Here is a 13,941-nt window from a genome sequence, read left to right as displayed (position 1 = left end):
TTAATTTCAAAGCAAAAAAGTGTATTGCTGAATTGTGCTGATTTCAACATGTATCGATCGACTCGATGTGGTGAGGCGATTAACCATTTAGGCTGCGTTCACATAGAAGTATACTATTCGGGTATACGGTGCACGTTTTGCAGGTGCACGCGTATAGCTTAAATCGAGCAAGGCAATTTCATAGTACCGGGTCACATAAGGCTACGATCACATAGAAGTATACTATTCGGGTATACGGTGCACGTTTTGCAGGTGTACGCGTATAGCTTAAATCGAGCAAGGTAATTTCATAGTACCAGGTCACATAAGAGGGCACTATTCAGACTATTCGAAAAGGCCGTATACCTGCGTATAGTAGTATAGTGGGAATCGTGCGTGTTCGATTATAGTGCAGCGTATACCGTCCTAATTTTAAAACTAAACCATATGTGGGTAAATTCATTTTTTTTAAATAGATGCACTATCTAATTCTGCACATTATGACACCTCATGGAATGCAATGTGACCTCAAGAAGTAAAGTTACAAGCATTTGATTAGACGAAGAAAATTGGTAAACTGACCTATCATGCCTATACTCGCTAATCGCTATACGAAATACGCTCATTCGATCAGACTGAGTTCACATAGTATATACTCCTATATGAACTCAGCCTGATCGAATGAGCGTATTTCGTATAGCAAATACCGTATACCGTATACTTCTATGTGATCGCAGCCTTATATTGCCTAGTGATAAATGGGATGCACAAGAGCAAAACTGTATCGAAGCGTATTTTAAATGTGACCTGCTACCACGAAATGAGCGTAAAGAAGCAAGAAGCCATGCAAGAAAATTCAATCAAATTAATTGTGCCCTGCTACCACGAAATGAGCATAAAGTCGCAAGTTAATAGTTTCGAGCTATCCTGGCTGACTGAATTGATGGGGTTTTTTTTGCCGCGCATCTGTACAAGCAGTCCTTCGTGAATGTGCCCCATTCACAAAGGACATACAGACATACTACTGGCTTGAACAGGTGCGTAAGAAACAAAGAACACATACCAGCGCAGTAGCCAGGGCATCTCGAAACTACCAATTTAGTACTTTATGCTCATTTCGTGGTAGTAGGGCACAATTAATTTGATTGATTGCTTCTTGTATGGTTCTTCCATGTGTAGTTTACTGACTTTCAAAACTAATTTGGTAATGGATTTAATAGCGTTTCCATAAGAAGACAAATTTACCATTTTGATGTCAGAAAAATAGGACCAAAGTTTTTTTGGTACCGCTGGAATTGGTATAACGTGTTCTTTCTCCATATATAATGCCTCCAGTCCCAAACGTTGCTGGTTTTGAGTAAAAAATCATCCAACTTTACACAGGGTCAAATTTCAAACTTGCTGAAATTGTGTTTAAAACACCAATCTATAATTCCTCTATTCATATTAAAAGGATCCAGAAAATGTAGCTTGGGGTCACAAAATATAAATATACATGTAAAATGATCTGATTTTGACAAAAGAGTTGTCAAAATGTTTGTTAAGATATAGCAATTTAAATGAAGATAGAATTGCATAATCAAAGTTTGTTGCCTCGGAATAGGGCAGGGTCAATAAGCCTCATTCATAACCTCATTAATATACGCGAAGCCTGTAATCCAATCAAAAGAAATTGATTGCCTGACCGCGCACTAATTGCGAGGTCATTAATAACTCACAATGACTCCGGACGCGCAACAATGACTTCTGCGCGCGCGTGCGTGTATAAGCTACGCGTTATGGCAACGCACACGCATACGCGATGCCGTCACGCTTCTGTGATTGGTAGCCTTTTGTTGTCGGCGCGAATGTTATATTCGCCTGGTTGATTTTTTTGTAGGGTAGGTTACAACAATGATTAAAACTGGTTATATTTAACAGCGTTTTATGGCATAAAATAACATAAAATCCATTTTGATTTGTTCAAAATATTAGATACGACGGTAATGAATGACAATAATAACTTTGCACCATCTATTTTGAGGTCATTGTGTGAAATTGTCGGGTTTTGTTTTGGGCCTCGGTATTTTTCCGAGGGAGCGGTAGCTCCCGAGGAAAAATACCGAGGCCCAAAACAAAACCCTCCGATTTCACACAATGACCTCAAAATAGATGGTGCGCAGTTATTATTGTCTAAATGGTACTTAACCTATTTTGCTGTGTTACCTAGGTAACGAAGCATTCTGGTTTTTCTAATTCTAATTTTCTAATTAAGACTGCCTATTTGTTACATTAAGACAGAAAACATATTTAGTATCACATTGCCTAGTGATCGTGAATGATTGTTTTGAGCGTATTATCTTCAGACATTGATATGATAAAACACACACTGTGAAGCAGATTATAGTAGTTCAATTAAAACAACGACATGTTTTACTAATTATCCGTTTGATCATGTATGTTTACATGTACTGCAGCAATTACTAGCATTAGTATTCTTAATCTTCAACAACTTAATATGGTCGATCGACATGCACATAATGCCAGTATGGTAGGAATAAAGCTAACGTACCAGTTTGAAATTGCCCCATTGACGAAATGTCTATGGATTTGTGCTGGTGAATAAAGTTAAGATATTAGAGAGATTGCGAAGAGGCGTTCACTGCTAACGCCATACGGGTTACATATTACGACATTGTGCGGTGTAACGTCATAGTGCCGTTCACATCCAAACTAGTCTCCTACACAGCAAGTTTGTGTCGGTCCTAACGCTCGTCGTTCCTAGTATGTTCGTGATAGCCGCATATAGTCTGGCCCGAGACTACATCTAAACGCAATTGCAATAAGCTCATGGTGTCGCTATGCTGAGACAAATATATCTAAAGATATAGGTAGCACCCATTGATTCACCTTGGGTGCATCGAACCAGAGAAGATAAGAATAGATTCTCATCTTCTCTCGGTATTTATATGCAAATACGATTGACTGTATCTATTGATCTAAGCATTCAGTCCAGATTAGCGATATTTGAGTTTTGCGGGCTATTGGAAAATGAGAAGGCCTATTGTTCACACGTGTATGTTATTTGTCTAAATAACCTAAACAGAGTTTGGTGTTGGATGGCCCATTACAGCTTTGGAAGTCGCCATGGTGTATATTATTCGAACAATAAAACCCTATTATCATAAAAATGCAAAATGAAAATAGATCATTTAACATGCCTAGTTCGATTACTACCTAGCAAACAGAAATACATTACAGAAAACGTTTTAACGTTTCGGGTTAAAGGGTATGTGAGGGTCAAGGGTATAAAAGGTTTTTTAAAAATAACATTCAAAAGGTTTATTAAAATAACATTCAAAAAACATTTTGTTCAAAACTTGCTGTAAAACATTCTAACATAATAGACTTTTAAGTCTATTATGTTAGAATGTTTTACAGCAAGTTTTGAACAAAATGTACTTAAAAGTACACAAGTACACAAAATGTGTGCCAAACAATATTTTACCAGGCTGTAGCATTTCGAATTTTGGTTTAAAATGTTCTTGTATTATTTTTTTTTCAGTATATTTTTTAATATTAATTATTCGAATATGAATTATTTATAACCGAACGATAACCGGCTTCATTTTCTAACTAGCAAACCAGCGAAATTTGTCATTCGGTTTGCGTGCTTAATAGAACAACTGTGAATTTAGTGTCAACCCTTGCTTTTAGCATAACTATGCATAACAATAGAGGATGAACAGTAGCATTCTGAGTGAGTAGGGACGAGCGGAAACATAGCGAAAAAGGAGAGAAAGGTTATAAAAGACAAGAGGGTTTAGACACAGACAAAAATGACATAGAGAGAGAGAGCACATCGCTAAAACAACGGTCCAAGTTTGTGAGTAAGCAATAGTAAGCCAATATGTTGTAATGTTTTCTAGATATAAGGACAAAGCCAATGTTCTCTCAAAATCGTTCAAGCTGAAAGGTAGCGGTATTTTTGTTAACGAAGAATATTGTAAGAACATTCCACGAACGGCTGATGTATATGGCAAGCTAAGCGGCTCAGAACGTGGGACTAGCTACGCGCAGCTTCTTTCTCGTTACGTGCAGCTTATTAACCAATCAGATTCGCGGTTTTAAACACGTGGAGCTGATGTAAACATCCTCTCTCACAAATATTACGTTGTTAATTTTTGTAAATGAAAATATCTGTAGTATATCAGCAAAAAATGGTATAGGTGCTATTAAAGTAATATCTGAACAGAATGATGATTGTTCTATATTTAGGGGCTATCATTTTCTTCGGAAGGGATCCCAAATATAGGGGGTCATACTTTTTGGAAAGAAAAATAAGGGGAGGGGGTCATAAATTGATAATGACAAAATGTAGGGAGTCACAAGATGACTACAGATAGTGTGTTTATTGTATTCAAAAAGACTGATTTCAATACAATTTTAGCCTGTCTAGGGGGTAAGGTGTATCGGTGGTGGGAGTCGGGGGTCATAACATTTTGATGCCGAAATAGTGAGGGCCGCAATTGATTGACGCCGACTTTTTGTAAATTTAGGACCCCCCCGTTCCGAAAAAAATGATGACCCATTTTACTCTCTCCATATTTACACAGTGGCATGTGATATTGCTTTCACTGCAATATCTTTACACAGCGCTTTACATCAGTAGTAGTTGTTGTTTGACCTTCATATCCCCTGCACCGCTAATACAGCCCGAGTATAAAGTTACTTGCTATTAAACACGGTGTAAACTTGGAAACACTAAATAAATATGCTTTGTGTCATTTTAGCCAGGCATTAGCAACATGTTCTCTTGACACGTGCTGTGATTTGGCCTCCTTTACCCGTTCGTTATCTATGCTAATTCCGTAAATTAATTACAAGATAATAATTGTGAAAGAGGATACCTATAACTATACTACGCGCAGCTAACGACCCAACCACGTGATTAAATTTGACTATTTTGATTGGTCAAACAGCTGCTCGTAACGAGAAAGAAGCTACGCGTAGCTGTTCCACGCTTTTGGCCCCCTTGGCTTGCCATAGATGTACGTTGATAACGCGGATAAAATGTCGGTGTTTATTTTCGATGAGGACTGTAAAGTAGTGTCGCTATAGGGGCATGGTCAAGGACAAAATTATGAAAATAGTACTGTTCCATTGTGCACAATAACTATAAAGTGTATGTCGTGGAACGTGAATAGACTTATAAGCACAACAACTGATATTGACTTAACATTTGTAGCAATTTTGATATAATTGGTACCAAAGAAACGTGGTCAATTAATGAAAATGATTTTTTCACATTATGTTTGTTCATTATGTTTTTGCAAGTAGGCTAATGGGGAAAATCAAAAAGAGGTAGAAGTGCAGGAAGTGTTGCTATTTTACTTAAACATGATCTGGTTGGTGGTGTTAAGCTTCTGAGTACAAACCAAATCGATTCTGTGTTTTTACAAATGATATTGGTTTTGGAGTTGTTAAGGTGGTACTACACCACCTGATAAATTTTGTGACTAAAATTGCATTTTTCTCAAAAAACTACACACTGGTAACAGAAGTTATGTATATTATAGGGGCAAGGAATCCAATTACTTCCCTGATATTTCAGTGGTTCAAGACAAGTGGTTCATTATATATGTTAAGAAATGAGGTACTTTCTAGCGGTACCTCTTTTCTTACCATAAATAACGTACCGCTTGTCTTGAGTCACTGAAATTCCAGTGTAGTAACTGAATTCCTTGCCCAAATAACGTACATAATTTATCAAGGGTGTAGTACCACCTTAATTTGCCACCAATCGATTCAAAAAGACATGACAGAAAGTCAGATTTTAATTAAGATTCATTTAAGAACTTCTTATCTCGGGTGATTTCAATGCCCGGTCAGGTACAAGCTGTATCAAAATGATTGGTGTACCCTCTAGTTTTCAGTGATTATTGACATGATTGCCATATCAAAATGCAACACATGATGTTCCAATATCTGTGATAAAACACTTACTGCAGACGTATGGGTTCGGTGTGGTGTGGCAAACACAAGCGGTTGGTGATTCAAATTTATTTTATTTTTTTGGCCACCAGAATGAGAGATTTTCCTTTCAAAATTGGTTTTCAGATATGGGTTCGAGGAATAAATTAAGAATTTACATTCAGTTCAAATCACCCCTTGCTCCTGAAAGGTACTTATTATTGATTACAAATTTTGGTAAAGAAGGGCCATGGCAAAATTAAGATGTTCCGATCACCCTCTCAGAATCGAAACTGGCAGGTGGAATAAAATAAATGCCGAGGAGAGGTTTAGTGAATTGTGCAATGATGGTAGTGTTGAGGTTTGAATACCACTTTGCTTTCAGATTTTAAGAAATAAGTACATTCCTGTTTTTTATAGAGTCAATCCATCATTTAATAAGTTTATCTCTTTGATGAAAATCAAGAATATTAATTTTTTTCATACACTTTCACAGTTTATTTATATTTCTCGCAAACTCAGGTATAACATGCACTCTGAAACATAAAGTTTCTTTATTTATCTAAATTGTTGATTCTTCTTTAACAGGACGGTATACTACAAAATACTACTTGATATATGCGCTGTTCGTGCATGCATCCCACGTGGTGTGATGACGCAATCGCTCTAAGTGATATATAGGCACGGTTTCGCTGGCCAGCGAAGCCCAAGACCCGTGGCAAAGTGTCGCCGACCCAGTGCCTCCATGCGAGGGGTCTCGGGTTCGAATCCCACCCAGAGCAAACTTTCCTTCTTTTCTCTCTTTATTCATTCCTTCTTTCCCTTCCCGTCGCCAAAAAGCCCTTAGGCGGTTAGGGTTAATATGCATGTAAATAATGTCTGTCACCGTGTAATTATCGTACGTACTATGAACTGGAGACCTACGTACTCAATAAAATACTATGAATGAATGAAAATATTTATTTCATTATTCATTTTTATTTGATTATTTTATTTATTTATCTTTTTTTTTGATAAATTTATTTAAATATTGGTTGTTTGATTGATACGGTCGTTGGTTTGTTCAGTTGTTTTCTATTTGAGACGGTTCATTATTTCTAACAATTACATATCTGCACTTTAATCTGAGAACTTTCACAATATCACCACTAAAATCAGCAACAACAACAAAATCTTCACTCCGTATCGATTACCATGTCTCGGTACATTGTATCAATTATACCTGAGCGTAGATATCAATACTGATATATCATAGCATAAAGTATACCAAATCACTTGCTAATGGAGATGTAGCTAATGAAAGGTTACACCGCCATTTCACGAACACTTTAAGGCGAAAATTGGTATTCATTTCACTCCAAATAGGTGGCCATTACAGCAATCGCGGGAATAATCAGTAAGTGAAGTTATGTCATGATGTTGCCTAGCTACCATATATATCAACAACTTGGTTTGGTGATGACAATCTGCAGTCTGATTGAATCATTCTCTGCATCTCGCAATCTAAAAAGGAGGCAAATTATCTATGGGGTGAAACTTACAAATAGGCACGTCCACACGGAGCGCTTCCGTCCGGTTACCATTGTTTAGAACAATAGCAACCGGACGGAACCGGCGGTCAACCGCCGGTCGAGTTTTGATTTCGTCCCTTAAGTAACGTTGTTCTTAGGAAAAAGATGTGAAATTGCAGCAATATTTGTCTCAGGCTGGAATCAGAAAAAAAAACCATATTGTTTTGTGATGAAATGTACTGACAATACGCAAGAACATTTTACTTTCTCAAAATCATACATACAAACTCCCCATTATATTGCCTCTCGTAAGTGACTACACCGGGCACAAAAAGAAACTCGTCAGTTATAGTCATCCTTGTTGTTCAACAACCTAATGATTTGGAAATATACATTTTGTTAATTGGACTTTGCTTTCTCATTTGACAACCTGTTCGTGAAAATCGAGCAAGAATTAACCATGATATGCGCCTCCAAACCCTCAAACCCCAAAATCAAATTCAAATTCCAATTTTAACGAATGAATTGTGACTGTTACATTGTGTGCTTTATTGATTGGCCTGTGGTGCTTGTGTGCAATACAACGATGCGTTCCCATTGAAATTGCAACCTTGGTGCTGCGACGAACAAAGGTGGGCGCTGTGACTACAAAAATTACCTGGGCATCTCATTGCTTAGCATAGTCGGGAAGCTGTTTGCTCTCATATAGTGTGTCCCAAAAAAGAGAACCCTCATTGCACCCTCTTTTCCTCCTATTTTTGAAAAGATCAAATATATTTTGGTATGTAAAGAAACCTTTAATCGTTATTTCACTTATGTTAGCTTCTGATTATCTAAATTAATATATATTATTGAAAAATAACGCTTTGATGTTTTGGAAAAGTTTATTTTCCAAATTATAGACTTTGAAAACTTCCTTGATTTATTGTTGTTAATGAGTTATGTACGTTTTTCAAAAGTGTTGTTGTTTCAGCCCTCTTTACTACGTAACACAAGAACCCCACCTACAAAAGTATATCTTTGATATTTGAATATTTCTACACACTCGCTATGAAACAAAGCTCACTACCATTCGCAAGATGCTGTGAAGAACTACCAAATCGCAATAGTTTAAAATAGTTACTAACCTTAACATTCGTGTTAGTAACAAAAGCTCACTCAGTGAAGGTACAGGTGGTCTGTCAATTTTCAATAATGTTAATATAAACAGTATGAATAAGCATTTTGATGAACTGAAGTTATTGTTGCGATCCATCAGATATCCATCATTTGCGTCACTGAAATTTACTTTAAATGTACCCCACCTGAATATTTTAGCTACCAAGTTACCAATATATGTATAAAAACAGAGCAGATAGACCGAAAGGTGACGTTGGCATTTTTGTTCACAATTAGATCTGACTTAAAGCCATATTATAACATTTGCTGAGGAAGACGCCCTCACTGAATTTTTAAAATTCCCTTTTTACACGATTAAATTGTACTTTATTAAACCAATATACCCTGCAAAAATCAAGATTCTAGGTGCTGTAGTTTTGTCAAAATCCGAGATTTTGAATAAAACGCCGGAATCGGCGCTTTATTATTACGATGGAATTATTAGTCGAACGCATACACGATGTTCTTAACACACAGTACGTACATGGCGTGTGGGACGGTGATATACAAAACAAAGGGTCGTACCACAACATGACCGAAGGAGTGGTACGTATTGGCGACATGTGCGCTGGTAGTAAATTCCAATTTTCTTTGCTTTGTCGTAGTTGTTCGGCTCAAAAATAAAAGGGGATATATCTGACAGTAAAAGCTAACATTTTATGGCAAAGAAAAGCTAATCTATTTTGTTATCTAAAATGTTATAATATGGCTATAACTGAAATTACATTCCATAAATTTGAATCAACGTTTATTGAAATCGAAAGAGAAAGCTGCAAGAATATTTTTGTCGAGCTATCTACAGACCTCCGGGAAACGAAAATCCCATTGCCCATTTCAACTCTGACTTTGATTTTCAAAGCGATTTTCCGAATATGGTTTATTCTTATACATTCCATCCAACGCTTGATAAGCAAACCAGAATTACCCAAACTTCTACTACTATTATTGACAACATAATAACGAATATTGACAACATTGAATATTAATAACGAATAACAATCATGTTATAAACATCTCAAAAACTAACCCCCTTAAATAATGCAAAAATGACCGGGTGATTGTATTACAAATCTGTAAAATGTGTTGGAAGCAGAATTTATTTCTGCACATTTTGACACGTCATTTGTAGCAATTGACTAAATATTGACGTCACAGCGTACATTTAAATCAATGTAGCCCAAGATTTGAAAGTTGCAGTATATTCTATTGATTTTGCATTCAGTGTAATGGAAGGAAATCTGTGTAATGATATCTGAGTGTTTTTGTATTGTAAAAATTTGCATGTAAGTGCGACTTTCAAATCTGGACCTCACTGCATTAAATTGACCGGTGTTTTATTGTTTTCTAGGCTATCGTATCAAATGAGGTGTCAAAATGCGCAGAAATAAATTCTGCTTCCAACGCATTTTACAGATTTGATTTATAATACAATAGCCCCTTATTTAAGGGGTTAGTTACTTTTTTGAGATGTCTATTTGTAGCAGATAGCTATCAGTGATCATCTTCCAATCTTTGCCAGACTAATATTGATTTAAAGAGTAATAAAACTAATTTATGCAAAGAAAATAAAATGAAACTATAAAAGGCAACTTGCAGATGATAATATTAACATACTAAACAATTATTCAACTGTGATGATATCTTAAATTGTCAATCTCCAAACGATGCTAACGAAATGTATAACAATTTCATATATAAATTTAGCATTTTAGTGTCTAATATGATGAGGGTATTCCGACTTAGAAAATAAAAAAGGAGGCAAAGTGAACCGATTACACCGTGGATAATTCAAGGTGCTCTGAAATCAATTAATTATAAAAAAAAAAATCAAACAAATCATTTCTGAAACACCGAACGGCCAATAAACAAGATCGATATAAATTTTATGAATACTACAAATGTAATAAAATTCAGTACTAAAGAAAAATTATTTCATTCATAAATTAGAAAATTGCAAACATGATAATTATAAGAAATACGTGGAAAACTTTCGGGACAAAAATAAAGTATACACTAATGATATTGATAATGGCTCTAACGAGTTCTTAATAAACATTGTTCCAAATCTAAGTCAATCAATTGACAGTATTCCTGGCAATGACTATTCATATTATCTTTCAAAGAGTAATGCAGCCCATACACGATCAATTTGATTTATCAATATTGGGGACCCTAGATGCAGGATTGAAGCGATCTAATCTAGTTTGATTTTATTGACGGTTGAACAATAAAATTACTATTGATGTACGTGTGTACAGTGCACAATGGCCGATTTTGTATCCACTCTTGTATCTAGGGTCTTTGATATTGTTCAGTCAAATTAATCGTGTATAGGCCGCATAAGATTGCGAACAAGAAAAGTATTCTATTTACACCCATCACAAAATAATCACCCCTCCAAATAAACAATGAACTTGATTCTAATAAAAGTCCAGGGCAGGATGGTCTCTGTTCATTCATCGTCAAAAATGTAGGTCCTGGAATAGTGCATCCATTTGTAACCATTCTCAATGTATCTCTTTCCACTGGCAGAGTACCAGACAGTCTTAAAATAGCAAAGGTCATTCCCTGTATATGCTGTATAAGAAGGATGAAAGTGATTTGTTTTCAAACTATCGTCCTGTTTCTGTATTACCCATTCTATCAAAGAAAGATACTTGAACGTCTTGCATTCAACAGCTGTATCATACTTGGACACACATGGCGTTTTGTATAAGCGCCCAGTACATATATGGCAGTGATAGATTTGGTGAATAAAATTACGGACACAGTAAACGATTTATAGACAGTGTTCGATCACTCAATACTTCTTAGTAAATTATACCATTATGGCTTTAGAGATGTGTGCTATGACCGGTTCAACTGTGTATTAAATAGAAAACAATTTGTAATTTACAATGGTGTTTCATCAGGGAGCATATTGTGGTGTGCCCCAGGGTCAATATTGGGGTCACTGTTCTTTATCTTGTATGTTAATGATATCCATGGTATTTTCCAACAGTTCCTTTTAATCAGTGCCGCCGACAAGGGGGTCCTAGGGGGCCCGTAAAAAATAAAGAAAACATAACTTAATAACAAAACTTAATGGGCCCATAAAAGCAAAGAAAGGAGACCTCGGGGGCCCCGCCGTTCATTTTACCCCCGGGCCCGTAATGGCTCCCGGCAGCACTGTTTTTAATTTGATATCCATCTTGTTACAGATTCTCTCCGTGTAATATCATTTGCAGATATGACACTAATTTGTTTTTCTCACACAGGTAACTTGAGGAGGTAGAAACAGTTATGAATAAAGAGCTTACTAATAGTAAGGTGGTTTAAACTATATGTAAACGCCGAAAAACAACTACATGTTTACTTAAATGAAAGTGAAGACACTCCTCTTGATAGAGTCACCAGCACAAAGTTTCTATGCCTTCAAATTGATAATTACAAGGAGCATATTGTTAGTGTCAGTAACACTTGCTCTCGCAATGTCGGCGTTATTAACAGAGTCTTCATTTTATCACTATCAACTTAAAAATTAATGCACGCATGCACTCAAGGACAAGCAAAAGAAGCAACAAGCTTTTTACATCCAAATACATATGGACTAGCTAACACACAAATTGATTTGATCCGAATGGTTTCAATTAACCACTTACACAATATCACCAAGTTTACATTCAATTTGTGTAATTGCTTGTCACTTGTTCCCCAGGTATGGATCTGATGTACCATGTTCTCAAACGGGTCAGACAGGCATACATACTCCCTAATTGAACTAGCTAGTCAAGTTAATCTTTTTACTTTTAATGGTAGTGTTTCATTTGGGTCTGTGAGATTTGCAGTTAAGATCATACTATAGTAGCGTGGGAAAGAGAGATGAGTTGTTTGTTACCAAAAGAGTGTCTTAAATTAAATTAAATATGCTTGTGTTTACAGTTACAAATTTAATGGTGTTATGATTGTATTTTCCTCGCTGGGAGCAATGATTCTGTAATCTGAACCCATACCTTATCTGTGTTTTAAGGTTAGCAACTATTTTAAACTGTTGCGATTTGGTAGTTCACAGCATCTTGCGAATGGCAGTGAGCTTTGACAAAAAATTCCATTGATCATTTCATAGCTAGTGTGTAGAAGAATTCAAATATACTTTTGTAGGTCCTGTGGTTCTTGAGTTATGTTGTAAAGAGGGCTGAAACGACAACACTTTTGTAAAACGTACATAACTCAATCACAACAATAAACCAAGCAAGTTTGCAAAGCAAAGCATGATTTGTAGAATGAACTTTTGCAAAACATCAAAGTGTTATTTTTCAATAATCAGGTTGTCCCAGAATGATATACAGGCTGAGTCAAAAAGAAGTAAACTCATGTTTGAGGGCCTGTAACTAGAGTACTGTAAGGAATCTGATATAAATGAAAATATCATTGAAAAGAGCAAACTCAACTCGTCTAAATAAAAATAAGAATTGTTGCAATTGCTCACAGCAAACTAAAGTTATACTTATTTGAATACAACCACCCATATTTGTAGCTGCACACGGCTGATTGATTTTCATCCTTTTCAATTTCGACGAATCAGCAAAGTGCTAACAGGATGAAATGACAACTTTTGCTTTTAATTAATATTCAACAAATAGGATGTAAGTCCATGATGTTAATACAAATTGCAGGGATACCAATTCAAGTCTTTACGAACGATCCGGCAGAAGCCTGATTGGGGAATGTTGGGTAAAGCATTGCGTCTTGAGCTTTGGGTCTTGCTGTAACGCATGCAAGTCTAACTCCAGCAATGTTCACTTGTGATCTAGCAGTTCGTGGTCTGCCTGAAGCTTCCGGCTGTCTGTTCTTAGTGCCCCATGCACATTGAGATTGTTCACATTCTTATATAATGCTCCCTTACATGGAATCCGATTAGCTGTGGGAAATTGGAGACGAAAAAGACACTGATCTTCAGTAGGACTCTTAGTTTCATTATAGTTCATTGACAGAAACGTGCGCTCCCGTGCGGTAAATTGTGGTGCCATGTTGTCATTTGGCCCATTTCATTATAATATAGTGCAATGAGGTAATATTCATATTAACAAAAACCTTTAACATGAGGGAATTATTGATCGAAACCACACCTGCCACGTAACTTTATTTGCATTTGAATATCGCGCCTTACCAATCAATATAATAGGTACTTGGGAAGTGAAACCGTGTGCAGCTACGAAAATGGGTGGTTGTATTCAAATGAGTATAACTTGAGTTTGCCGTGAGCAATTGCAACAATTCCTTATTCATTTAGACGTTTAGTATTTGCTCTGTCCAATGATATTTTCATTTTTCTCAGATTCCTTACAGATCTCTAGTTACA

The sequence above is a fragment of the Amphiura filiformis genome, chromosome 18 (assembly GCF_039555335.1).
Source record: "Amphiura filiformis chromosome 18, Afil_fr2py, whole genome shotgun sequence".
In the NCBI taxonomy this organism is placed as follows: domain Eukaryota; kingdom Metazoa; phylum Echinodermata; class Ophiuroidea; order Amphilepidida; family Amphiuridae; genus Amphiura; species Amphiura filiformis.
Note: the sequence above shows the minus strand (reverse complement) of the source record.